A 25,752-nucleotide genomic window follows, 5' to 3' on the forward strand; every position below is an offset into this window, starting at 1 on the left:
GTATAAACATAAAATTTCTGAAGGACAACAGGTAAACTAGTGCATTTAATCAGATTCTTTTGAGTAGCAGGTATGCCATAGTTAAAGGGAAGTTTAAAAGAGAAGTTAAAATTTATATGGGCAAATCCATGATCACCCTTTGTTCAAACTCCTTTAATTGAACATTTTAATTTAAAACTGTATACTGCATGAGTATATTAAGAAGGCAGAGTCATCTGCACCTTCCATGTAGAATGCCTGTTCTACAATAGGCAAGCATGGAAACAACCTAAATGTCCATTGTTAGATGAATGGATAAAGAAATTGTGAGACAGACAGACACACACACACACACACACACACACAAGTATTAGCTGTAAAGAAAAGAAGGAAATCCTGCCATTTGCAACAATATGGATGGACCTTGAGGGCATTATGCTTAGTGAAAAGAGGAAGACAAATATTGTATGATCTCACTTACAGTGGAATCTTAAAAAAAAGAAAAGCCAAACTCATAGAAACAGTAAAATGGTGCTAAGCAGGGGCTGAGAGATAAGGGAGATAGGTAGATGTTGGTCAAAGGATACAAACTTCTAGTTATCAGATGAATAAATTCTGGGGATCTAATAGTCAACGTGGTCACTATAATCAACAATCCTGTATTATATACATGAAAGTTGCTAAGAGAGTTAAGTCTAATGCTAAGAGAATAAATCTTAAATGTTCTCAACACACAAATTAGGTGAGGTGATGGATCTATGATTAACCTTATTGTAGTAATTACAAAAACACAATCATGTTTCAAATCATCATGTTGTACACCTTAAATTTACACAATGTTATGTCAATTATATTTCAAGGAGGAAAAAAGGATGGCAGAGTTACCCATTAGCATTAGGAATAATTTGAGGAGATATCTAAGAAGTCAAATAAAAATCAGTCTCTAAGTCACATATACATGATATCCATCCCCTGTGCAGTCTTTGCAAGTGCCCTTGTTAATATCAAAACCTCATAATAACCTGCCTTTCACTGCACCATCCTAAAAATATCTCAGCAGCAACCCAACCGTCTTGTATCAATACCACCAGCTCATGGTGAACTTGGAGAATTATCCAATTCAAAATTCACAATCTTCTTTATTTACTTTTTCTTCTATCAATTTTCCATTGTGATTTACACTTACAGTTTAGTTAATTTTAGCCCAAACAAGTTTTTTTCTCTCATGTGCATACACATGTTACATACTCACTCTTTCCTCAGACTCCAATAAACCGTTCAATCTAATTTCCTCCCATGTTTAGATCTTGGGGGTGGGGGGATGGGAGGGGGATTATTTTTTAAAAAGTTAAAATATTTCAGGGACGCCTGGGTGGCTCAGTTGGTTAAGTATCTGCCTTCCCCTCAGGTCATGATCCCAGGGTCCTGGGATCAAGTTCTGCGTCGGGCTCCTTGCTCAGCAGGGAGCCGGCTCCTCCCTCTGCCTGTCGCTCTCCCTGCTCATGCTCTCTCTCTCTCTCTCTCTCTGACAAATAAATAAAATCTTATAAATAAATAAATAAAAAGTTAAAATATTTCAAACATGCAAAATATAAATTAACACCTATGAACCTATCTCTCAGAATTAATTTTTTAAAGAACTACAACATCATATAATTTAAGTCTCCTTTGTACCCCCTCCTAGTCCCATTCCTACCATCCATCCTAGATCTACCTACTCTTCGGAGGTTAGTGTGTATTCCTGCCCTTCCCATTTGTACTCATATGTGTACTTCTACAAAAAATATGAATGTTTTTGTGTTGAAATTTGAAATAAATTTTAATATATCCTACATATGATTCTTCAACTTGTTTTTTCCTCCATTATGTTTTTGACATTTATCTATATTAAACAATTTAGATTAAGTTCATTGATTTAAATTATGGTATGGCATTTATATCAGGTGATTATACCACAGTTATCCTTTTCCCTATTGATAGATGTTTGTCATTTTTTACCATTACAACGCCTTAATGAATATTTATGTGCCCGTGTGGGAATCATGTAGTATGCACATCCCCAAATTTACTAGATATTGCTAAATTTCATTGATAAAATGGTTATAGTAATGCTTCTTTTTTATTTTGTGAGCAAAAATATGGTGTTGATCATGACTGGTAAGCACTGTTATAATGGAAAAGAAACTGGATGAAAATTAGGATGGGGTTTCAGCTCTAGAACTAATTGGTTGGTTAACTTGTATTAAGTTTTTCTGTCTGAGTCTCAGTTTCTCCATCTCCAAATTAAGGTCAGATTGAATATAATCTCTGAAGTCTTTTCCAACTTGATCTGTGGTTTTCGTGCTGATGATATATTCTATATAGAGAGACAAAAGAGCCATACATTTTTAAATGAAATTAGATCCAACAAAGAACTAATGTCAGCAGTCCCTAACGTCCTTCAGTAACCCAAAAGTTCAATTCAGAATATCCTCAAATCTCTGTCATTTTTATGTACACGTTCTTAATTCAAGATACAGTTTTAAAATTATTTCTCAATTAAATGTCTTCTGATTTGCATAATTGTATTTCAGCAGCACTTTTTAAAGATATTTTTAAGTGCAAAATGAGGTATTAGATTTGCGTTATAGTTAATATACTCTGTGAACTAACCTAATAACCTAAATTCTGTATGAAACATTGATTTGTGGATGAAAACATACTCAGTTACAGATAGATAACTAACTTGGAAGTGAATATTTGGAACCCAACCCTTTTGCAAGTTGGGGACTTCCTGTAACGTTAATCTCAGGAAATCCTAGGCAAATACACAGTTATTACTCTATAAGATATATGGATGATGTGTACTGTGATGGAAATTAAAATGTCACTGCTAAAAGATTTGCATTTTGTGGGCTTGGAAGGGCCTGGACTTCCATGTTAGGCTTTGTTTTCAATGCTAGCAAAATCATTCATTTTACTACTCCAGGAAAAAGGCAGGCAAATGTAAAGTCTTGGAAAGGAGAAAGTTTTATCAAATACTTTGCAAAAGGGCAGAGACAACTTCAGGAGCAATGATAGTAAATAGCTTCTTTAGCTAAGTCACCAAATAAGGTAGAGCTGCAAATACTTATTCCAGTTTGAGTTCTTCATAAGAAGTTGTCCTGTGTTTCCTTTAAAGGAAAAGGTTTGGTTTTCATTTCTCTAAATTTTTAGCATCAGATTACTAGGGAGTTTAGACATTGCTGTTGTGTGTAAGTTTACTATTGAAATATCTGATACAACCTCACAATGGGGTCACTATTAACAATAATCTTTCAAATGTTAGAGTGCCCAAGTCTTAGGTGAAGTTCTAAGACACAGCCTCTCTTTCTTTGTAATACAGCTGAAAACACCTTTTTTCCGTAATGTCTTGCCTGACTTTTCTGCTAGGACCCAGTATTACCTCTAGTTGGTTGGCTATCTTTTTATATAGGTTTTAAACTCATTTTTTACAGATTTCATTTTGTTTACTTTTAATTCTTTACAAATAGCTGTCCAGACTCTTTTCTGCATTTTTTCCTCTCTTTAATGATAGAGATTTTTTTTTTTGGTCAGTTTCATTTTCACTCCAGTTTTTAATACAAGGCTCAGCAGAAAAAGAGCCTCAGCAGATAAGCACTTTTGATTGATGGAATTCACATCTGTTGTGTTTCCCCAAATGTATTTTTTCCTCCACAGCCTTTCAACACTCTCATTATGATTTTGTTGTGCTAGATCATGATGCTACAGGTCTCCGGTTAAGATCAGTGTTACTCAGTAGCCAAAAATAATGTGAGAGTGCAAGGTTGTGACAAAAGCTGTTAAAGACCAAAAAAATAAATCGGGGTAGAAGTGATACTCTTCTTCTGTTGATTCAATATGCAACTTTGGGCAATTCGTTTCCTTTAGCTTTGCTTTCATTTCTTCATCTGTAAAATGACACAGAAGCTGTCTTGTGGATTTTGTGAATAATTCGATTATCAAACATTTGTAAATTGTGATGCCTATTGAATTGGATAATAAAAATCAACCTATAACAAATAAATTATTTTAAGAAGCTAGTCCCTCAGTACTATCCAGTTCCCTACTCCCAAGAAAAATAACTTTATTGGGGTGCCTGGGTGGCTCAGTCGTTGAGTGTCTGCCTTTGGCTCGGGTCATGATCCCAGGGCGCTGGGATCAAGCCCCACGTCTGGCTCTCTGCTCAGAGGGAAGCCTGCTTCTCCCTCTCCCCCTCCCCCTGCTTGTGTTCTCTCTCTCTGTCTCTCTCTCTGTCAAAATAAATAAAATCTTTAAAATAAATATATATATGTGTGTGTATATATATATATATATAACTTTATTGAAACTGTCCAAGGCATGACTAGTTGCAGGTTCTAGAAACGTGGGCAATTATATCAATCATAATCCATAATTATGGTAGTGTTGTTTATTTTTAAAATCACAATTGTCTATATAATTTAACTATATTTCTTCTATGGGTTTTTAATTAGTCCTAATAAATGTTAAATTATAAATTAAGTTACTAGATTTTCTCAAAATTTTAATCCTTAACATGGGGAAATCACTTAGCTTTCACAGTTTTATTCAACTCATCTTAAATTTCTATAGCTATGATTTTTGTCTTATGTTTCTTGTATGAAATAAGTAATACACATGAAAAACTATTTTGTTGATTACTTAATTTTTAAGTCAGTAACTCAAGCAGAAGAATACTGGAGTTATGGTAGTCTCCAGGGAGCAAATATTCTCAGATTTGTTCTTGAGCCTTTTTTACCTGATTGCCTGATGAATATTTTTAATTTTTGGAATGTAGTAGCTTAATTAGGACTTGTCTTAGTGTTTAATTATTCTATGATCATTTTCTCTGGTATACTGTGTGTCCTTTCAAACTGTAGCTTTCTTTTTTTTATTCTTGAAAGTTTTAAAAATTATTAATAATTTTCAAATTTTATTGTATTTCTATTCTCTACTTCAAGATTGCCGATTATGAATATGTTCATCTTTCATACCTATAATTTTCCCTAACTTTGTTTTTTAACTTGTTCAGGGCCCTTTTGTTATTTTTCTCAATTCTATACTCCGTGTCTGTTACCATGCTTTCTTCAACACTACAGGTTCTTCTTTGTCCTGCTTCCAGTGGAGGCTTCATTTCAGTAGTGGTTTGATTTTTTTACCCACATCTCTCTTGACTTCTGCCAACTCACGTTTCATTCCCTTTTGGCTCACCATGTCTTCCACTAACTCTTCTATTCCTGCTATGAGCTCCTGTTTTAGCTATCAACTACTTCATCGAGTTATTTTTTTTAATTCATTGTCAGTATGTTCTGACATAACTTCCATTTGATGTATGACATTGTTTTTCCTGAAGAGAGTTCTTGACCTGCCATTTCTTTTCCCTGTTTCTATATGGTTTTCTTTGTTTTTGTTCTTACAGTATCTTTAGGTAGACCTGATACTGTTTCCTTTTTATATTCATCTCCAAATGAGATGAATTCTCATTGGTCTTGTAGGATTCCTGTGGGGAAAGGTCCAAGGCCATGTTTTAGGCCAGAAAGAGTTGTCCCTACTTAATGATTAAAATCCTTATAACAAATTTATTTGTGAGTCCTTCAATCTTTACTTTTACTGAGACAGTTGATTTGCAATTTTATTGCATTAATTTGAAGAGAGGGCCAATACATATCTTCTGGACACAGTTCATTAATTGTACTTAAAAAGTTCCTGCATAAATATCCATGAAGCATTTATAAGAAAAAGTAAGGTTATAGACAATCTGTGAATATCTAAAAACATTTTGTGGATATAGCCATTAGCTATTATTTACAGGTGGACTGAGGAAATAATGTCATGAAATGTCATATGAATGCAATTAGTCTTCCTACTGCCCTACAACTCTGACTTCAGAACATACTAAGGTTATTTTCTTTTTTTTTTAAGATTTTATTTATTTATTCAACAGATAGAGAGCACAAGTAGGCAGAGTGGCAGGCAGAGGGAGAGGGAGAAGCAGGCTCTCTGCTGAGCAGGGAGCCGGACATGGGGCTTGATCCCAAACCCCAGGATCATGACCTGAGCCGAAGGCAGCCGCTTAACCGACTGAGCCACCCAGGTGCCCCATACTAAGGTTATTTTCAGTGTAGAGTTTACACATTCCTGACTCCTTTCTGTCCCATACTTTAAATCCCTCCTCCGTACTCTGTCCTATACTAGGAGAAAAGAGCTACCAACTTCTCTAAGCAGATGTGGTAAACCTATTTATATGACTAGTAACAGTACAATAGAAGGGCAATTATAAACATTTAACAGATTATGTCAAATATCTATATATTAAGTAGACAATAGAAATCTGAGCAAAACTATGGATAGTTTTCATATTTCCATTTTAAAACAATATACAAAGAAGGGAAAGGAAAAGTTTCAGGAATTACATTTGAGAGCTCAATTAAGAACATCCAAATAACATAAGGAAGTAGATTATAGACATTTTTTTATAGTATCCACTTTTTCCAGAGCCAATTTTTGGGTAGCACCCTTGCCATGTAGAAGTATTGATATACTAGAAAACATGAAAAATCAGATACTAATGAAAAATCAGATACTAATAAAAAATCAGAACTTTCTATCTTACCAGGATGTTAACATTATTAAATGTGATTAGTTACATGAAAGCACTTTATACAAATATAAGCTTTAACATTGTTGTTTGTTAAAATGTAAAGGAGACCAAATTTGATTCCAGCAGCCTCCTTTAGACAGCTGTTGAGAACAAGTACCAACTTCTATCCTGTAGTGACAAACTCTTTTATCCTATGACCAGTGAAGGTGGTAGCAAGTCTTAAAAATACTCACTGGAGCAGTATGCAGCTTAACATTTGTAGTGTTTGAGTAATAAGGTATCATTTCCTTGGATAGAGAGTTCGGCATTTTGGAAATCACTTAAAGCAAGAACTCCCTGAACTTCATTAACAGTTTAGGGAGGAAACCATTACCTCTAGCTAGTGGTGGGACTCTACTACGGAGTGCTTGGAAATTTGTCTAATAGGTAGAAGAAAGGAGGAGCCATAGCTGCTCTCCTGGACCCTGTGAAAACACATACTCATATGCACTCTCATTCTTCCCATTGCTACGGGATAACTAAACGCAACAGTTCCTGTTTCCTATTGTGGTTCTCTTTCATTCCTGTTTAAAACAAAGACAGCTGGTCTGGGAGCTAACTAAATGTAAGCAACCTGAGGAGAAGGTATTAGAAGAAGAGATGGCTTTAGTGGCAATACCTCCATCCCTCAGAGCTTAGGCCACCAAAAACAATTGAATTCCCATAGGCGCCTCCTTAGAGTTAGACTACTAGTTAGATTTTATATCTTAGCTTTTTGTTCTACAAATGATTTCAAGGAGAGTATGAGGCCACCAATGATGGCAGGAAAGGGGAGGGAAAGGCTGGTGGAAGGTTGATTCATAAAGCGGTAAAACAGTGCTGAAACCTCAGTACTTCTTGCTCAATTAGTCAAGAGATGTGTCAGCAATTCCTGAGGCAATTATACAACTTTTATAGTTTGGTTATAAGAATTATTATTCATTTTCATCATAATTACCAGTATTTTTAAAAACTATCTAGAACTGTGATGTCAAACATAGTAGTTGCTAGGCATGTAGCTGCTTAAATTAAAATTTAACAAATTGGACATTCAGTTCCTCAGTCACACTAGTCACATTTCAAGTGCTTAATATGCCACATGTGGTTAGTGGCTACCCTATTGGACAATGCAAAGTTACACTATTTCCATCATGATTAAATTCTATTTGAAAGCACTGATCTAGAACAAACTGAGAGCAAGTGTATAATGTTAAGTATATCTAGTTTACAATCAAATGACTAAAGTCCAAAGTACAGTATATAAATGATTACCTTTTAGAGATGGAGTCTACCGTTGTGACTTAGTTATTCTTGGCATAAATAATATTTCTAAAATGAATCATTAGTGTCCACTAAAAAAGAACAAATAGATGTTAATTTTAGACTCATGGACTTGAGGGAAACATGTATGGATAATGAAAAATGTCATTCCATTCACAATCCTTTAGGATAAGTTCAGATGAAGAATTTAGAGAAAGTATTGATATAATTAAAGTTATTGGTAAAGAATAAAACATGAAGAATCTAGTTCAAACAATGACACAGGATACTTAAAAAGTATGCGTTATTATTTTATGAAAATATGATGTCCTCTTGAATATATCTTAAAAGTGGTTCCTGGGCGCCTGGGTGACTCAGTTGGTTAAGCAACTGCCTTCGGCTCAGGTCATGATCCTGGAGTCCCGGGATCGAGTCCCGCATCGGGCTCCCTGCTCAGCAGGGAGCCTGCTTATCCCTCTGACCCTACCCCCTCTCATGTGCTCTCTCTCTCTCATTCTCTCTCTCTCAAATAAATAAAATCTTTAAAAAAAAAAAAGTGGTTCCTGTAATAAAACTTCAGCATCAGTAAAGAAAGAAGGCTGACCTAATTCTTACTTCTAATATAGTAATGAATGTTATTACTATATCCAGAGCAGTAGGAGGAAATAATCAAATGCCAATTGGGCCTGTTTTTTGGACTAAATAGCATAGTAAGGGCGCCTGGGTGGCTCAGTCATTAGGCATCTGCCTTTGGCTCAGGTCATGATCCCGGGGTCCTGGGATCGAACCCTGCATCAGGGCTCCATGCTCAGCGGGAAGCCTGCTTCTCCCTCTCCCACTCCCCCTGCTTGTGTTCCTCTCTCACTGTGTCTTTGTCAAATAAATAAAATCTTTAAAAATAAATAAATAAATAAATAAATAAATAAATAACATAGTAAAAGATTAACAGGTAAGTACTTTGTAATTTATAGATATGCACTACACAGACTTCACATTTAAGTATTTCATTTACTAGTAGTAATAGATGAAGTTTATTGAATGTGTTTTCTGTGCCAACCACCTTCTTTATCACTGTACATGCACTAAATTATTAAATTCCTCCAGTAAACAATTCTAGGAGTTGAATATATTACGTTCATTTTACAGATGAGGAAACTGAACCTTGGAGAGTTTTGATATTTGCCAGTGATCATATGGCTACATATGGACAGACTGGGACTTAAATGCAGTTCTGCTTTAATCCAAACCCCATAATCTTAACTGTGGTTGCCTTTTCAAGTAGCAGGCTGAAGACTATAGTAGTAAGCAGCAGAGTAAGATTTAAACACATGCTTTTCTAATTCCAAGTGCGATGTTCCTTCTAGTTTGCCTTATGCCTCTCATATCCACTGAAAATAAGAAGGAAATGGCCATAATTTTATAATGTTTAGTGGAAATTCTTGACGCCCTTATAAGCACAGTTTTCCTAAATTTATTACACATCAAGATTCGCTAAACAAATTGCTAAAAATGCCACAAATTAAAACAAACTAAAATACAGGTTGTACTTACGTGCTTAAAAATCAAAAGCCTTAAAGCAACAGTGATATTTATCATAGCCTTATTTTAACATTGTCTTAATTTCAGATTATATTCATTTTTTGAGAACATTACAACCATACAAACTTGTTGAAGAATGTTTAGGGAGTTTCTTACTTGTAAACATAAATTATGATAATTTTCTTAAACTGGGTTGTGAAGAAATAATCAACTATCATACCAAGAAGTCTAGGAGGAGGCACTAGGACCAGGTAGTAAAGACCTCTTTTTTGGTTAATATATTTTGTAGTCCAAACAACCCATGTCCATTCCCAGAGAACATTAAGGGTTTTAGCGTTCAGTATGAGAAATATCATGAAACATGAAATTTCTGGAGAGTAGAAATAAGTAAGTTCTCTTTAGTAGAATTTCCCTCGAAGTGAATGAAATATAATTCAGCCAGTTGAATCACTGAACTATTTTATTGCATTGTAACTCATAAAAGAATTTCATTTGAAAAACACTGCTTGTCATTTCAACAATTAAAACAGCAGTCTATTTAATCACATAACAAAGTAGTGTGGAGAATGACTTCACTGAAATGGGGCCAAACTCTCTTTAGCAAAGTGGAGTTTGACCTGAGGCGGCAGAAGGAAAGGGTGGGACCAGGAATGTAAAGAAGAGTTAACTATACTTTTTTTTATTAGCTAGCACTTAAAATATGAAAGCAATAAAGAATTAAGAAATAATATGTAGGGGGCGCCTGGTGGCTCAGTTGGTTAAGCGACTGCCTTCGGCTCAGGTCATGATCCTGGAGTCCCGGGATCGAGTCCCACATCGGGCTTCCTGCTCAGCAGGGAGTCTGCTTCTCCCTCTGACCCTCTTCCGTCTCGTGCTTTCTATCTCTCATTCTCTCTGTCTCTGAAATAAATAAATAAAATCTTTAAAAAAAAAAAGAAATAATATGTAGAGCATCTTCCAGAAAGTTAGTCTAATTGAGAGAAACCAATTAATATGAAATAATATGAGATCTGCAAAGTAATATTAACATAGGAAAATTATACATAGAAGTCAGTGCAAAAAGAAAATTTTTACATCATTTTGTAATGGAATTGATTGATTCGGTCTTTCCTCACCTATTTTTTTGCAGAATTGCTATCTGTCAAACATTGTTTCAGGCATTGGAAATGCAGTAGTGAACAAAACAGGCTAAAAAACTTGCCCTTATAGAGTTTACATTCTAGAAGGGGAGACAGAAAATATACACATTATGCAGAGTACGTAGTATTTTAGAAGGTGATAAATGCTATGGAATAACAAAGCAGAGGAGATGGACAGGGAAGGGGGGCGGGGGAGGTTGCCATTTTAAGAAGGGTAGTTAGGGGCTATATATCTTTTATTAAACTTGTATTAGTCTGTAGAAGCTGAAGTTGAAACAGGGCCAAACTCTTCTCCTTGGTGAAGGAAATGAAAATGGTGTCAGGTACTTCATTTATCTCTTTCCTGATTCTGGATGTGTTCTTTTATTTGTTTGGCTAGGTGTTTGACAAGTACCTGTGGCTTTTTGGTGGATCAGTTGGCCATTTAGATAAAATTGGGTAATGGTCTTAAAGATATTATTCCTGATTCCTAGTAGAGCACAGTTCCATTCATCTTCCCCTGAGCTGACGGCACACTGTATGCAGTTCTGAAAAACACTGTTACGGAATGATATTTCTGATAATGGGATTTGCACTTGTAGAAAAAATTTCGCTCTGTCCTCTTAAAATCTTGAGAAGTAATCATAGTTAAGAAAAATCTGTCTGCCTCTTGCCAAGTCTATAAAACAAAATTGATCCAGGTATTGGCATTGAATTGTTGGCATTGCTTATTCATTGAGTGACTAATGTGCAGATGTTTTCTTTTTCAAGCGTATCTAAATATCTTGCTTTGCCGCAGTTTTAGAAAAAAATGACTAAGTATTGGCTGTCCTTGTCTCTTCCCCTTCCCTGACCCCTTCCCTCTTACCTGTAGGCAAGCATAGGTCTCTACTTACCTGTAAAAACCTGTTCTTGACCTGTTCTCTCTTTTGTTTCACTCTGGTGTGCCTATAAACGTTTTCCCCCTGCCTTCGTTTCCTTCACTCCCTACCACAGACCCAACCCAACCCCATTCCAGCTACCTGCAACAGTTTTCTCAAAGATCATCAGGAGGTCCATTGTGCCAACTTTAATGATCTTTTCTGAATCTTATTTAACTTTAACACTTAATCCTTTCGGAGGATCTCCTACCTCTCATTATCTTCCTTAAGTGAGATAAATGAAAGCATATCATAATACCTGACTCAAGAAAGTCCTCAACAAATGTTGGTTGAATCTGAACTGAATATGACTTTACACTGTCTTGGTTCTATTCCAGCCCAACGTTTTATGCCTTGTAGATACTCAGTGTACTTTGTATTTGTTTTATGTATGAATGAATGCATGAACCTATCACTTCTCTGTCTCTTTGCATGGTTCTTCTTCTTTCTGACCTCAAACATATGTTTAAGAACTTATATATTAGTCATTGTGCTAAAGGCTTAATATTCATTGAGTCACTTATTTCTCACACCCAGTTGATATGGAAGTTATTTCTCCTTTACAGATGAGGAAAATGAGGTGTAGAACTCTTACATGACTTATTCACCTCACACAATTAGCTAGTACATGGTGAATCTACCAATTAAACTAATTGAGATTGTTCTAGAGGACTCAAATATTAACTCTCTGCCCTTTACATTTGGCTTTCCCTTAATAAAGTCTACCCATTCTCCCAATTTCAGTTAGCAGTTGTATGCTAGTGACATCGAAATGGATGCCTTGATGTTCTATCCCATTTCTCCCAACTGCTTGCACTGGGCTGTCTTGCTACTTTGTTGAACTCAAGACTGTTTAAAACAGACCTCATCAGTGTGCCCTCAAATGGTACTCCCTTTTAGTGATTTAGTCAATGACATTCTCATCATCCTAATCACTCAGACTTGAAACCATCTTTAACTTCTCTTTTTCATTTCCTTATCCTAATTCACATCAGCTGATACCATGTTAATTCCCAAGGGATACACAGATACATGACTAATCCTTACACGTGTCTGCTACAGGTAGCAAAGTTGATCTGAGAAGTGTCTTCATTACTTCCCTTTCGTTAACAATTTACTTATTGTTCTCTGTCATTTTAGAAACATACCGTGGAAAAACTAAGAGCTGTTGGGAATTTTATATTTATTGGAAACTGTTTTTCCAGAATCTTACATAACTGGAAAAATGACACAGGTCACTCTAGATTCCTTCCTTGATCTGTACAGAAAGCCATGTTTTCTTTTGTTTTTTTTCCCCTCTGCTTAGATATGAGTGAATAGAAACAGTGACAAAAGACATCCACTAGAAAAACATCACACAAACATTTTATTTATTTATTTATTTAAGATTTTATTTATTTATTTGACAGAGACATAGCAAGAGAGGGAACACAAGCAGGGGGAGTGGGAAAGGGAGAAGCAGGCTTCCCGCGGAGCAGGGAGCCCGATGCAGGGCTCCATCCCAGGACCCTGGGATCATAACCAGAGCCGAAGGCAGACGCTTAACGATTGAGCCACCCAGGCGCCCCAACACACAAAACTTTTAAAAGAGGCATTTTGTCCATATGTAATTCTATGGAAGTTAAAAGGAATTAGATAGTCTGAGAAGAAATAAATATCATCTCCAGCATTTCTTACATTTGCTGCACTCATTATTGTCATGCTTTGAACTCAGATATTCTGACCACAGCTTCAGGCTTTAGTAACTGCAAATTGAAATGAAAAAGAAAGCATCTTTGCTGAATCATGAAGAATTTCATGAATTCTTCTTGCTTTGAGGAGGAGTCTAGTTACAAAATACAAGGTTAGTTGTGGTGAGAAAGGTCCTTAAAACTTCTACAAAACACTTAAGCAAATGTATTATTATCAGGTTCCCTCTACCAGGCACTTTGCTAAGTGCTAAAATTTGTTCTTTTTTTCAGCTTCTATCAGCTGTTTTGCTTTGATGTCTCCACCTCTTGGCCACTTTAATCAAGCCTTCCTGATGATGACATTTGCTTCTACTTATGGCACTGTACATCTAACATTTATCAAGTGCCAAGGAAACCCAGGCAGGTTTGAGTACTAGTGAAGAAGAAACAAAAATGTGAACCTGACTAAAACATCCATACTGGAAGAACTGGATTTGGTCATTTCCGGCTGTAGGAAGGAGGTGAGAAAGAGGAAGGGGGCTGTCCTTAAAAAGGCAAAAGATGAGCAGAGAATGAGGACACAATTGTTGAGGAACAGAAAGAATAGCAGAAATTTAGGAAGAAAAAAGCACTTGGCAAAATATCCTTCAGTATACTAAAGATTTTTCAGTGTGTATATATTTAATGTCATGAGGTTATTTAGAAAACTCGCTCTGGGCTCATCTTTACTTACAGTGAGTCTTATATTTGAGAGCTGGCTTCACTGTGATTAATCCTCTCCTCTTTGGTACTCAGCCTCCACCCCGACACACAGACACAGTCTCTGAGAATTATCTCCTTTTTCACTTGAAATTCAGCTCACATTTCCTTACTCAGACTTTTGGAAGTTACCACTCAGACAGATGCAAATTCAGTATTATGCCTGCCAAAATGCGCAGAAAAGAGACTTTCTTTTACACCTTCCATCTTTTGAGCTTTTGGTCCTGCTCTTTCAATCTTTGCTAAATAGTAAATGGGGAGATTGTTGTTCAGATGAACACGAGTGCATTTGCATTACTGAGCTTGCTGTTTCTAGTTCTAAAGAGATGCTTTACAATTTTCTTATCAGCAAAGGAATCGCCTTGATTTCCTTTGATGATGTTTCCCTGATGATATTCTAGAACTAACTAGCACAGAAGCAGTTCATACATACCCTCATGAAATGGCTCTTGCCCAGCAATCCTGCCTGATTTGTACATATTAGGCTTTAATTACAGGGTTAAGAGGATGGATGGAGAAGAAAGCAAAAAATACCCACTGTCCCCAAATCGAGCTCTATCAGCTCAGCTTGACTCCCTCAACAGAGACTTGGCAGGAGGAATACTTTTATATCATGACTGTTTTTAGCCCTAGCTGCCAGCCATGAAGAATAAACACTAAAAACAAAACAAAACAAAAAAAACCTTAGTAATTTAAGCTGAACACAAACAGAACTGTGTTAATAATAGGTCACAAAATTGTGAGAAACCTTAAGTACCTAGACCTATAAAAAGCATCTCAAAACACATTTTGTGCCTTTCTTTTGATTTGCTATTAAGAGGTATTATCTTTTTTTTAATGGGTACCATATTCTGATCTCAAGATAGCTGTGAAAGGCAAAAAGTCGTGAGTCTAAGTGTTTATATTAAGTTGAGAGAAATTTACCTATATGAAGGAGAAAACCAATGCTGAAATAAATGAATATTTTTCAAAGGTTTTGGAAGATTTTAATGTTTTATATATTTGAGGAATTCTATTTTTTTGTTTAACTTTTTTAAGCATAATTATCCTTTCAGTTTAATCTTATATTTTTAACTACATGGTCTTTAAAAAAGCTAGGGCCAGTATAACTGATGTATTTAAAAGTTGTCGTATGGGCTAATGACCTACTGAGAGATGGCAAGGTTTTAAAAGAAGAGAAAACCGGTTTTGAGTAGTAAAGTCGTCCAAATTAAACTACCAAAATTAGTGCTCGCTTTCTAACTTTAACGCTTCCATGTATACTGATTAAAATGAAATTTTTTGGAGCATTGGAAGGTAGAAAAAAATGGAGTTTTTAAATGTGTTTTTCCTTTTTTATTTGATTAAGTTTAAATAGTTGATTAGTTGAATAGTTCTGATTAAAGGTGTTGCCTTGAAAAAAAATCTGGTTTTATAAAAATGGGATTGAATTTATGGGGGCAAGGGTGGATGAAGAGAAATTAGTAGGAACAACTTTATGAAAATCTCACATCCCCTTTGCAGCTTTCAGCTGCCAAGCATGGTCTTTTCCTTTCCTATGAATATAAATATACATTTTTAAATCATAAAAATATAGTGATAGAAGAGCGTTGTTTTTACAACTTTATTTTGTGCCTTGCAATTCAAAGCATAGTCCATGGACCAGCCATAATGGCCTGGAAGTTTGTTAGAAATACAGGTTCTCTGGCCTCAGTCGTACTGACGCTCCGAATCTGCATTTTAACAAGATACCCAGGTGGTGGATGTCCATCAAAGTTTGAGAAATACTGAGCTAGGATTTGCAATTTGGACCTGAAAATCTCAAGATTTGTAGCTAGATTTCCCTTTTATTTTTAGTGACCTCTGTAAGCATGTAAAAGTAGCATTAATTGGGTCATTCCAGACTAATGTCTTTACCAATTAATAACTTACTATACCAATTAATAACTTATTGTGAGAGTACCTTGGAATTTGAGAGGCTTTGTAAGGAAGGGTTAAAATATGAAGCGACTCCTGGCTTCTGAGAAATAGTTTGGGTTAAAATAAAAACCACCTTATAATTTGGGCATATACCCTGGCATTACGAACTATATCCACATTCCCAAATATTATTACATTTTCGTTATACTTTAAAAAGTGTGCTTTATCTAAATAGACACTAGTTCTTTTGGATTCCTAGTAGGATTTAGTGGATCACTTTTTATCATGTTATTGATTCCAGTATAAGAATATAATTTGAGGGGTGCCTGGGTGGCTCAGTCGGTTAAGTGACTGAGTCTTGATTTCAGCTCAGGTCATAATTTTGGAGTCGTGCGATCGAGCCCCATATGGGGCTCCACTCAGCACGGAGTCTGCTGGAGATTCTCTCTTTCCCTCTGTCCTTTAGAAAAAAAAAAAGTATAATTTGGGTATCTCCTTGTATTCTTCTAACAAATGTTTGTTGAGTGTCTATTATGTATGAGAGAATGTAGCAGTGAACAGGACAGGAAAGAAACAACAACAACGTAAACATAAAATAACTTCAGATAAGTTCAAGTACTATGATGTAGAGAAAACAGAATGATGATAGTCACTGAGAAGGAGAAAAAGCACTTTAATAAGGATGCTTTGAGTGGGTCCTCTGAGGTGGTCATATCTGAGCAGAGATCTTAAAGCCATACCCCTGGCATTTCTGATTCCCATCCTGCTCTACTTTTTTCTTCTTCCAAAGTACTCATCATTCTTTTAATACAGCAATTTACTTTACTATGTTTATTGTTGTCTACCCCTCGCCACAAAAATTTAAGCTCCACAAATTAGGGAGTTTTGTTTCTTCACATGCTTAGACTGGCATATGGTCAGGCACTAAATAAATATTGTTTAGTGGATTATGAATTATATTGAAACTGCAGTTCAAGTCAGCCTGCCTAAATGCATATTTAAAAATGACACTGTGCTTCTAAAGAGCAGAAGAGAAGGCTCACTTCTGTATGAAGGAAAAGCTCAAGGAACTTACTTTCCAGTTGAGGAAACAAGTATGTTCACAGTAAACCATTAGTTTAATATCAGCTATAGATGATACATGTTATAGTAAGAGTACAAATAAAGTGCCATGGTAATTTTGAATTTTAACTGTCAGAGGTAAGGAAGAGAGGTGGAATTTAACTGGGTCCTAAAGAAGCGATAGGATTTTGACTTGTAAAGAAACAAGATATTCCACTCTTAAGTAAAGGGCACAAGCAGTGCTGAGACTGAAAGTATCTAGCACATTTAAGGAATAACTGGGTAGCTAGCAAACTTGCATTGGAACCATATCGTAGCAGCTTTGAGTATCTTTCTGTGGAGTTTGGCTGTCTTCATCAAAGATCTCTGAATAGCAGTGTGATACTATTAGAGCTCTTTGTCTCAGGAAAATGACACTTTGGACCATGTATGGGAGAGGTTGGAAACAAGAAAATTTAGGAGACATTTGAATTTACTATAGGTGTCATTATTTGCTCATGTGACTCATCTCTCCTTCTACATCTAAAACAGCTAAAGGATAAAACTTTCCCGTGTATTGCTAACGTTCTTCTGAATATTAAATTCGGGTCCTGTTACGCTTTCTCTACCCCTCAAAGTTGATTTAAGGACATGGAGATACCCCAAGTCAGTTGTTGTAGGAATGTTTACTTTTAAGAAGTTGAATATTGGATTTCAGTGTTTGCTTGAATAGATAGAGATTCATACACTTTTGAAAGCAGTCCTACGGGAGAGAACTGTTGAAGCGGGATAAGGCAACTCTCAACAGGAGGAAACTGCTCTAACATGTATTCTGCCAACGTGTTTCGGTGCTTGCCCTACCTGCCAGTGGCAAAGCAAAATTAAACGTGACTAAGAATGCTGAGTTACGCTTTCAACATTGGAAATTAGGCAAGAGTTTCAAGTTTTAAATGCTAACTTTCTAGGGTATAAATGCATCTCTGAAAGTCCCAAGACAGGATTACCTCAGAAGATTTTAGATACTCAGGCTTCTCTTGCCTTTATTAGGCACACTACTCTTTACTGAACAGAAATTTTCAGTGATGACTCTGACTTTTTTTTAAAGTACAAAGTGAAAAAGTTTTAGATGGGAGGGTCTTGATCTAGTTTGGCCTTAGGCAAAGCAAATCAAAATAATTAAGCTGTTAGCATTCAAGAATATTGTAGGCTAGATGGAATCCTTTATATTTATCGAGTTATTAATTTCTGAAATCTCTCATACAGTGATTTAACTGAAAACTGCTATGATGGTTAAGAGAGTGGGCTTGAGGTTAGATAGTCTAGATTTGAATCCCAGCTCTACCATACAGTAGGTCTGTGAAGTTTGACCTCAGATTTTTATCTGTAAAATGAGATCAATAATAATAACTTAGTGTTGTGTTAAGGCTTAAATGAGGTAATGTACAGTGCCTAGCACATACTGAGATTGAATAAATATTAGTATGCTGATGGTGTTGTTGATTATATTAAGCCAGGCCCTACTAACAAAAGTAACTCCTCTTTCTATCTTTAGTGCCTGTAGTAGTCTAAAATAAATGCTTGTTGATTTTCTCTATTATATTTATTCTAAAATTAGTTCATTTATCAAAGGTGACAATGAATGAATATTCAAAAATCCTAATAAAAGACTGAATGATGTCCTATAAACCAATATAAATGATATTTTGGACTTGCTAACTGAAGACAGGCCTCAGTAATGGATTCTAAACTACTTACTGGAAGGATATCATGTATTATATGACTGTGCATGAGAAAAAAATATTGCATAGTAGGATTAAGTTTTTGTTTAATGTTGTTTTCACTTTTTTCAAATGAATACATACAGACTTGGACTCCAAAGGGTTTTCTAGATGTTAAAATAGGACGATATCAACTGCCAGTTTTTTAAGATATCCATTAAAACAGATAGGTTCTTGGGGCGCCTGGGTGGCTCAGATGGTTAAGCATCTGCCTTCAGCTCAGGTCATGAACCCAGGGTCCTGGGATCAAGCCCCCCATCGGGCTCCCTGCTTCTCCCTCTCCCTCTGCCTGCCACTCCCCCTGCTTGTGAGCTCTCTCCCTAATAAATAAATAAAATCTTAAAAAAAAAAATAGGTTCTTGAACAAGTAAGTTGAGAGTAGTGATAATTCTGAAATTATTAATATTTAGGTACCATGTAGTTCAATAAAATGCCAAATTTCCACAATAAAGATCAGGTTCATTTTAGGTAAAGCATCCTATAGAAATATTAATTTAAAAAACACATTAAGGAGTGATGGCTACTTGCTTAACAAAAATATTTGCTATAATATTCCTTAAAATAAAAAATGTTTTAGTACATTTGATATATGAATTAGTGTAATTCAACAGCATATTTTGGCCACATGCAGTGGACCAGCCAGTATGTTAGACACTGGTGATTTAAATGTGACCCCTGCCCTCTAGCCGTTTATGGTAATGTCTAGCAGACATTTACCAAAGATAATCTAAATCTTGTGTCTATACCACATAAATGAGAAATGTTTATAGCATCCTTCTGTGGGGGAAAAAAAACACCCCAGTTTAGGGGAGAATAAGGACAGTTTCCCTGAAGTGGTACTATCTGAGCAGATTCTTGAATGAATTCTAGTTATCTAGGAAAAAGGAAAAGAAACAAAGTGCCAATAGGTACTTCTTGATATCCCAAGGAAGTAGTTTAAAATAGCGGGGGCGTTCAATGTGAGGCCCTGGAGCTACTAAGGACAAGGTTCAAGAGCAGATCACAGAGGATTTCATTTGCCATCTATCTACAAGGAGCTTGGATTTTATATCCTGTACGTGATGGGATTAAAGGGTTTTAAGCTGGAGAGTGGCATGGTCAGATTTTACTTTCAGGTTGATAATGCCTGGCAGTAGTGTAGGGGATGGATTCCATTCATAAACAGCTTTAGAGAGTTTTTATTAATCAGGTGGTACATAGAGAACTGATAGAGTTCATTCGGTTTCTAAATTTCAAGTAAATCACTCAATCATGAAGAAATTGCTTTAAATACCTGAACAAGAAAATGCTTGTAATCACTTATATCTTGTGGAATTTATGCATTTGACATTCATATTCAGAGGCAGTATTGTTGAAAGATCAAATAAATGTTAATTGGAAAGAGGGAGCCTGGGTGGCTCAGTCATTAAGCATCTGCCTTCGGCTCAGGTCAGGATCCCAGGGTCCTGGGATCGAGCCCCGCATCGGGCTCCCTGCTCGGCCGGAAGCCTGCTTCTCCCTCTCCCACTTCCCCTGCTTGTGTTCCCTCTCTCGCTGTGTCTCTCTGTGTCAAATAAATAAATAAATAAAATCTTTAAAAAAAAAAAAAAGAGTCTTTGGAAAGAGATTTTAGGTCAAGATTTTAGATTTAATCAAGTATGTGTACTCTAATTACTGCATTTATGTGTTTTTACATTATTATTATGAAATCATTGTAAACTTTTTCTTCTAGTTCAAAGAATAGTATTTCTCCCCAGTTCTTTGAATTATCAAGATATATTTTTTAAAAGGAGAGGATTATCAAATGATCAGTTTAGAGAGAGCTACCTGGAAAAGAATAAATTTTCACTATTAATTTAGTAACCATTTAAATACTGTTCAAATCTTAGTCCAGAAATTCATTAAGGAGGCTCTCTGAGTCTGCTCATGCTGCTATAACAAAATACCACAGACTGGGTAGCTTAAGGAACAGAAATTAATGTTTTCTCATTGGAGTCTGGGAAGTCTAAGATCAAGGTACCAACAGATTAAGTTTCTAGTGAAATCTCTTCCTGGCTTGCAGAATGGCTGCCTTCTGGAGTTGTACTCAAATGGCCTATCCTCTTTGCCAATGTAAGAGAGGAAGGGAGGGAGGGAGAGCGGGGTAGGGAGGGAGTGACAAATGGAGAGAGAAAGAGAGAGGAAGAGGGAGGGAGAAAGAGATGAGAAGGAGATCTTTCTCAGATTTTCACTGAATTAGGGTCCCACCCTTATGACTTCAGTTAACAAAGTTACCTCCCAAAAGCTCTATCTCCGTATACAGTCATTTTAGAGGTTGGAATTTCAAAATACTAATTTGGGGTCAGGGGAAAGACACAATTCAGTTCATAGCAGAGGCCAAGTATACCTTTTCCAAAGAAGTAAATAGAAGTATATACAATTAAAATTTTGAAGTTTTAAATCTGATTGTGCTTAAGGAAAACTTTTATTTTCAGGGCAATAAAGTGTAGACAGGATAAAGATAGTCCCCAAAAAACACAAAAAGAACTTGCTAATAGCTGTGACATTTTAGAAAAATTGCATGCCAGATAATCCTTCATTAGCTCTAAGAAGATTTATTTTCAAAGCTCTTATTTCTGCATGTTCTATTATCTGCAGTGTCTGGCATTGTAATCCTATAGCAGGGAGTCAAAAGTTATAAATACAGGGCTCTCACAGTGTCTTCATGTATTTGGTGATCAGTGGCAGGTAAACTTTGCAGAGACTAAAGGTGTTTACATCTTGGGTTTTTCTTTTGTTTGACTTGGGAACAATTAAAGTGAAGATTGCTGGGAATTTTGGTTATATTGAACTCAGGGCATTTGTGTGTGTGTGAATCCTGATACAAGATTTTAAATGGAGCGATTTGCTCCATTTAGGGTTGGAATAGAACTTAGAAATTGTGTTAGCTAGCCCCAAGACCAGGAAATTGAGGCTTAGAGAAATTAAATAACTTGATCAATGCCACAGAGCCATTTAGGGACCAGTATGGGACTAGGATCTATGATTTCTGTCTTCCACTTCAGAGTTCTTCCACTGTACCATGATGCTGCTCCGCATCATGATTGGCAAGTATTCTTTGATCAGGAATTCAATCTAGACTATAATGGCACAAGTACCAAGTCATTAATATTAAAGTACTTAAAAGCAAGTTAACTTCCTTGAGCCCATCTTAGATACATTTTAAATCTAAAATTCTGATTACAAAAAAATGTAAAAAATATATTAAAAATATATATTAACGATTAAAAGATCAGTTGGTTCACTTTATTGCACATATTTTCTTTTTTAAAAATACATGTCCAAAGACAGGGGACTTTTTTTTTTTTATAACTGGGTGAAGCAAAAGCCAGTCATATAAAAATCTAAATTTTATTTCTAATAGTATTCTTTTGACTATTCATCTCAATTTGTAGACTTAGGGAAGTCATTTTATTTATTTATTTATTTTTTAAAGATTTTATTTATTTGACAGAGACACAGCGAGAGAGGGAACACAAGGGGGGCAGTGGGAGAGGGAAGAAGCAGGCTCCCCACAGAGCAGGGAGCCCAATGCGTGGCTCAATCCCAGGACCCTGGGATCATGACCTGAGCTGAAGGCAGACGCGCAACGACTGAGCCACCCAGGCACCCCTTTTTGTTTATTTTTTTAAGATTTTATTTATTTATTTGACAGACAGAGACACAGTGAGAGAGGGAACACAAGCAGGGGGAGCGGGAGAGGGAGAAGCAGGCTTCCCGCTGAGCAGGGAGCCCCATGTGGGCCTCCATCCCAGGACCCTGGGATCATGACCTGAGCCGAAGGCAGACACTTAACGACTGAGCCACCCAGGAGCCCCAGGGAAGTCATTTTAAACCTTTTGATTGAATGGAGTAAAACGGAGAGAATGCCTAATTATAGAAATATGAAGTTGACTTAGCATTCACTAAGAATTCAACTTCAAAATATTTCCCCAAGATTTTATTCTCAGTCTTCTTTTTTCTCTCCATTCCTTACCCGAGTTACCATAGTTCCTTCTTGAGTTTCTTATCTACCCTATACAAATAATTCCGGATCTGAATGACTAGCTGTCATTTTCCCTGAATTTCAACCTTCATTTCTTGCTACTTGCTGCATATCTCTCCCTGGATGCCTATCTAGCACTTAAAAGTCACTTTGGCAAGAAAACACTCATCATCTTTCTACCATTGAATTTGTCCCTTCTACTAAATTCCCTGTTTTTATTCACAGAACAATTATCTCCTCTACCACTTGTTCTTAGAGCCTCAGAGCTAACTTTGACTCCCATGTCTTTTCCAGGCTATTCAGCCAGTCAATTGCTGGCTCTAAGCTATGTTATTATTGTGTTATTCTTGCATCCAGAGTCATGGTATCTGCCTTCTGCTTTCAATTTTATTGCCAACTTCTAGGATAAGACTGTTATTCTTTCTACTTTGGTAGCCCTAACCTGACCTCCCCGATCTAGTCTCCTATTCCAATTCAATCTTTTAAAAATATTTTTTACTTACTTTTTTCATTACAAAGTAATATATATTCAATGGAGAAAATATAGAAAATACAGAAAGGTAAATAGAAAATGTTTATATTCCCAATACCCAAAGATAACTGCTATTAACATTTTGGTCTATATTCTATCAATTTTTTTTCTATGATGTATGCATAATGTTTTTAAAAAAAATCTTCCCAGTTGAGCCTGACTAGTGTATTATTCTTGAATCCTGAACCTAATTTAAAATGTGTTTTCATCATTTACCAAAAAAGCATAAAATCCTTTGCCTGATATTCAAGATCCTTGAAAATCTGGACCCAACAGACTCTTCCACCTTGTTTCCAAAGGATTCTTGTCCCAAATCTGTAGAACTGAAGTTACTTGCCATTTCCTAAAATGCTGCAACCTCTCATCATATGCTTACAGCATTTCCAGAAAATTCTACCTGTTCTTTGCAAAGCAATCCAAATGTCATGTACCCGTCAATCACCGGCCCATCCCCATCCCCTATTCCTTAGAGAATTGGAAGTTCTGTTTCCTCATTTGAACTTCTGCACTACATGTAACATTCACTGGTCCTAGATAATTAGTTTCTGCATTACATATCTTTCAACACCTAGCATGATGTCTTAAGCATAATGGGTATCTAGTAAATGTTGAATAAATGAATGAATGAATAATTGAGCACTACTTCAGGTTCACTACACCTCTTACTAAACTTAGGAGAATAAGATATTATAGATACAGAAGAAGCTTAAACAAATAAAACTTAGGCTAGAAGGAATTGATTAAGGAGACAGAATTAGATACTGGAATGCTACAAATCCAAGTTTATCACTTAGCTTCTGAGTTGTGATGTGGTTTTGGATCATTAATGAGTAGATATTTTTTTTAAAGATTTTATTTATTTATTTGAGAAAGAGAGAATGAGAGAGAGCACGAGAGGGAAGAGGGTCAGAGGGAGAAGCAGACTCCCTGCTGAGCAGGGAGCCCAATGTGGGACTCGATCCTGGGACTCCAGGATCATGACCTGAGCCGAAGGCAGTTGCTTAACCAACTGAGCCACCTAGGTGCCCAATGAGTAGATATTTACAGTGTGAGTTGCCCATTGCTTGATTATCCTGTTTTGAAAAGAAGGGGGGCCATGTTACTCCTTCTGCTATGGATATGAAAGAAGTACGGGTAGGTATTTCTTTCTCATTTGCCTGGCAGCTAGCATGTGGACATAAGACCTTGGTCAATCAGATACTCCCACCCAGGACCATGAATCTTGATAGCTCAGGGCACAACAGAGATAGTTTGTGGCAGTTGTGAAGGGGTTAAGAGTCCAGTACAGCAAAAGCAAGTAGCTGTGGCATCTCAGACATTTACTGTGGCATGATCTTGAATGTGTATTTGCCCTTTTAAGGGCCTGCCCATTTTCTGAGCTTTCTGGTTCATTCTGTGAGATAGCCTATTCTGATGTGTGTTTTCCAAAACCACCAAACAATTAACTCAGTTCTGACACTATGTATCTGGAGGTAGCTTCAGACCCCAAAGGTTAAGGGCTCAGTCCCATAAGACTGCCCCCTGTGCCCCCCACTTAAGATGCCTGCTGCAAGCCCAAGTTGTTACCTGTGCTTCTGACTCACCAGCTACATATTGGAGGTTCCCAATAACCCCTCCTAGTTTCAATTAATTGGTTACAGTGGCTCACAGAAATCACAGAAACATTTACTTGTTTACCAGTTTATTGAATATTATAAAGGATACAGATGAACAGCCAAATGAAGAGGTATATAGGGTGAGGTCTGGAAGGGGCCTCTGCACAGGAATTTTTTAATGGAGGGGGAAAATAATATCCATTAAGAAACAAAAATAATGGATATATTTACTTTTTAGATCACATAAAGGCTTTTATTTAAGATCTTGTTTATTTTGAGAGAGAGAGAGTGCACACACGAGTTGGAGGAGAGGAAAAGAGAGAGGCAGAGAGAGAATCTCATGCAGACTCCACACTGAGCAAGGAGCCAGATGCAGGGCTCGATCTCACAACCCTGAGATCATGCCCTGAGTGGAAATCAAGAACCAGGTGCTTAACCAACTGAGCCACTCAGGTGCCCCACACAAAAAGTCTTAAAAGGTGGCTCGGAAGAGTCTTCTTCATAATATTTAACATCAGTTGACCCAGGAGGAGACGAAAAGTTATCATTGTTATGGTAATCAATAAACCCCAGCCACTTCTGCATTATTGGCTGAGTAGAAATTAGATGACTTTAAGTTCTCTTTCCAGTTCTCCAGTGCAATGATATATGATCACAATGGGCTATATGATCATAGTGGCATAAAAAGCAACTAATACCCAGTTTTATTTTCAAAATGAAAGTACGATAAAAATGGTTTCTTACTTCAAAATAACCATTAAGTATTAGTGGCAGATAGTAGCAACAACTAATCAAAACAGTTTTCTGTTTCTTTCTTTAAAAACAATTCTCTTCAAGTCTGTATGGGTAGTTGTATTATAGTAGGGAGAAAAACTGAACTAGTTCTAACTTTGAAAAAGTCCTATCAACTATTTGTACTTCATTTTTCATTGCTGTGAAATAAAGATTTTACCTGCCTCTACCCTCTGGGAGCAAGATAATAGGAATTTACATGGGCTAATTTACAGTGGGGTGTAAGTTTC

General features: G+C 36.4%; 1 protein-coding gene across 5 annotated transcripts in view; it reads left to right on the forward strand.

Annotated features, from left to right (window-relative positions):
• TAOK3 (TAO kinase 3) overlaps positions 1-25,752 on the forward strand; it is a 190,408-nt gene that overhangs the window by 45,387 nt on the left and 119,269 nt on the right. The window contains exon 2 of one of the 5 annotated variants that reach the window (XM_073881040.1): positions 13,415-13,644. The exons of the other annotated variants lie outside the window; for them this stretch is intronic. The gene's annotated coding sequence lies outside the window, so the exon portion shown is untranslated. The remainder of the gene's footprint in view (positions 1-13,414; positions 13,645-25,752) is intronic. 5 annotated transcript variants of the gene reach the window in all.

This window comes from Callorhinus ursinus, unplaced genomic scaffold (genome assembly GCF_003265705.2).
Source record: "Callorhinus ursinus isolate GAN/ISIS: 27379988/994484 unplaced genomic scaffold, GSC_fseal_2.0 scaffold41, whole genome shotgun sequence".
Lineage (NCBI taxonomy): Eukaryota > Metazoa > Chordata > Mammalia > Carnivora > Otariidae > Callorhinus > Callorhinus ursinus.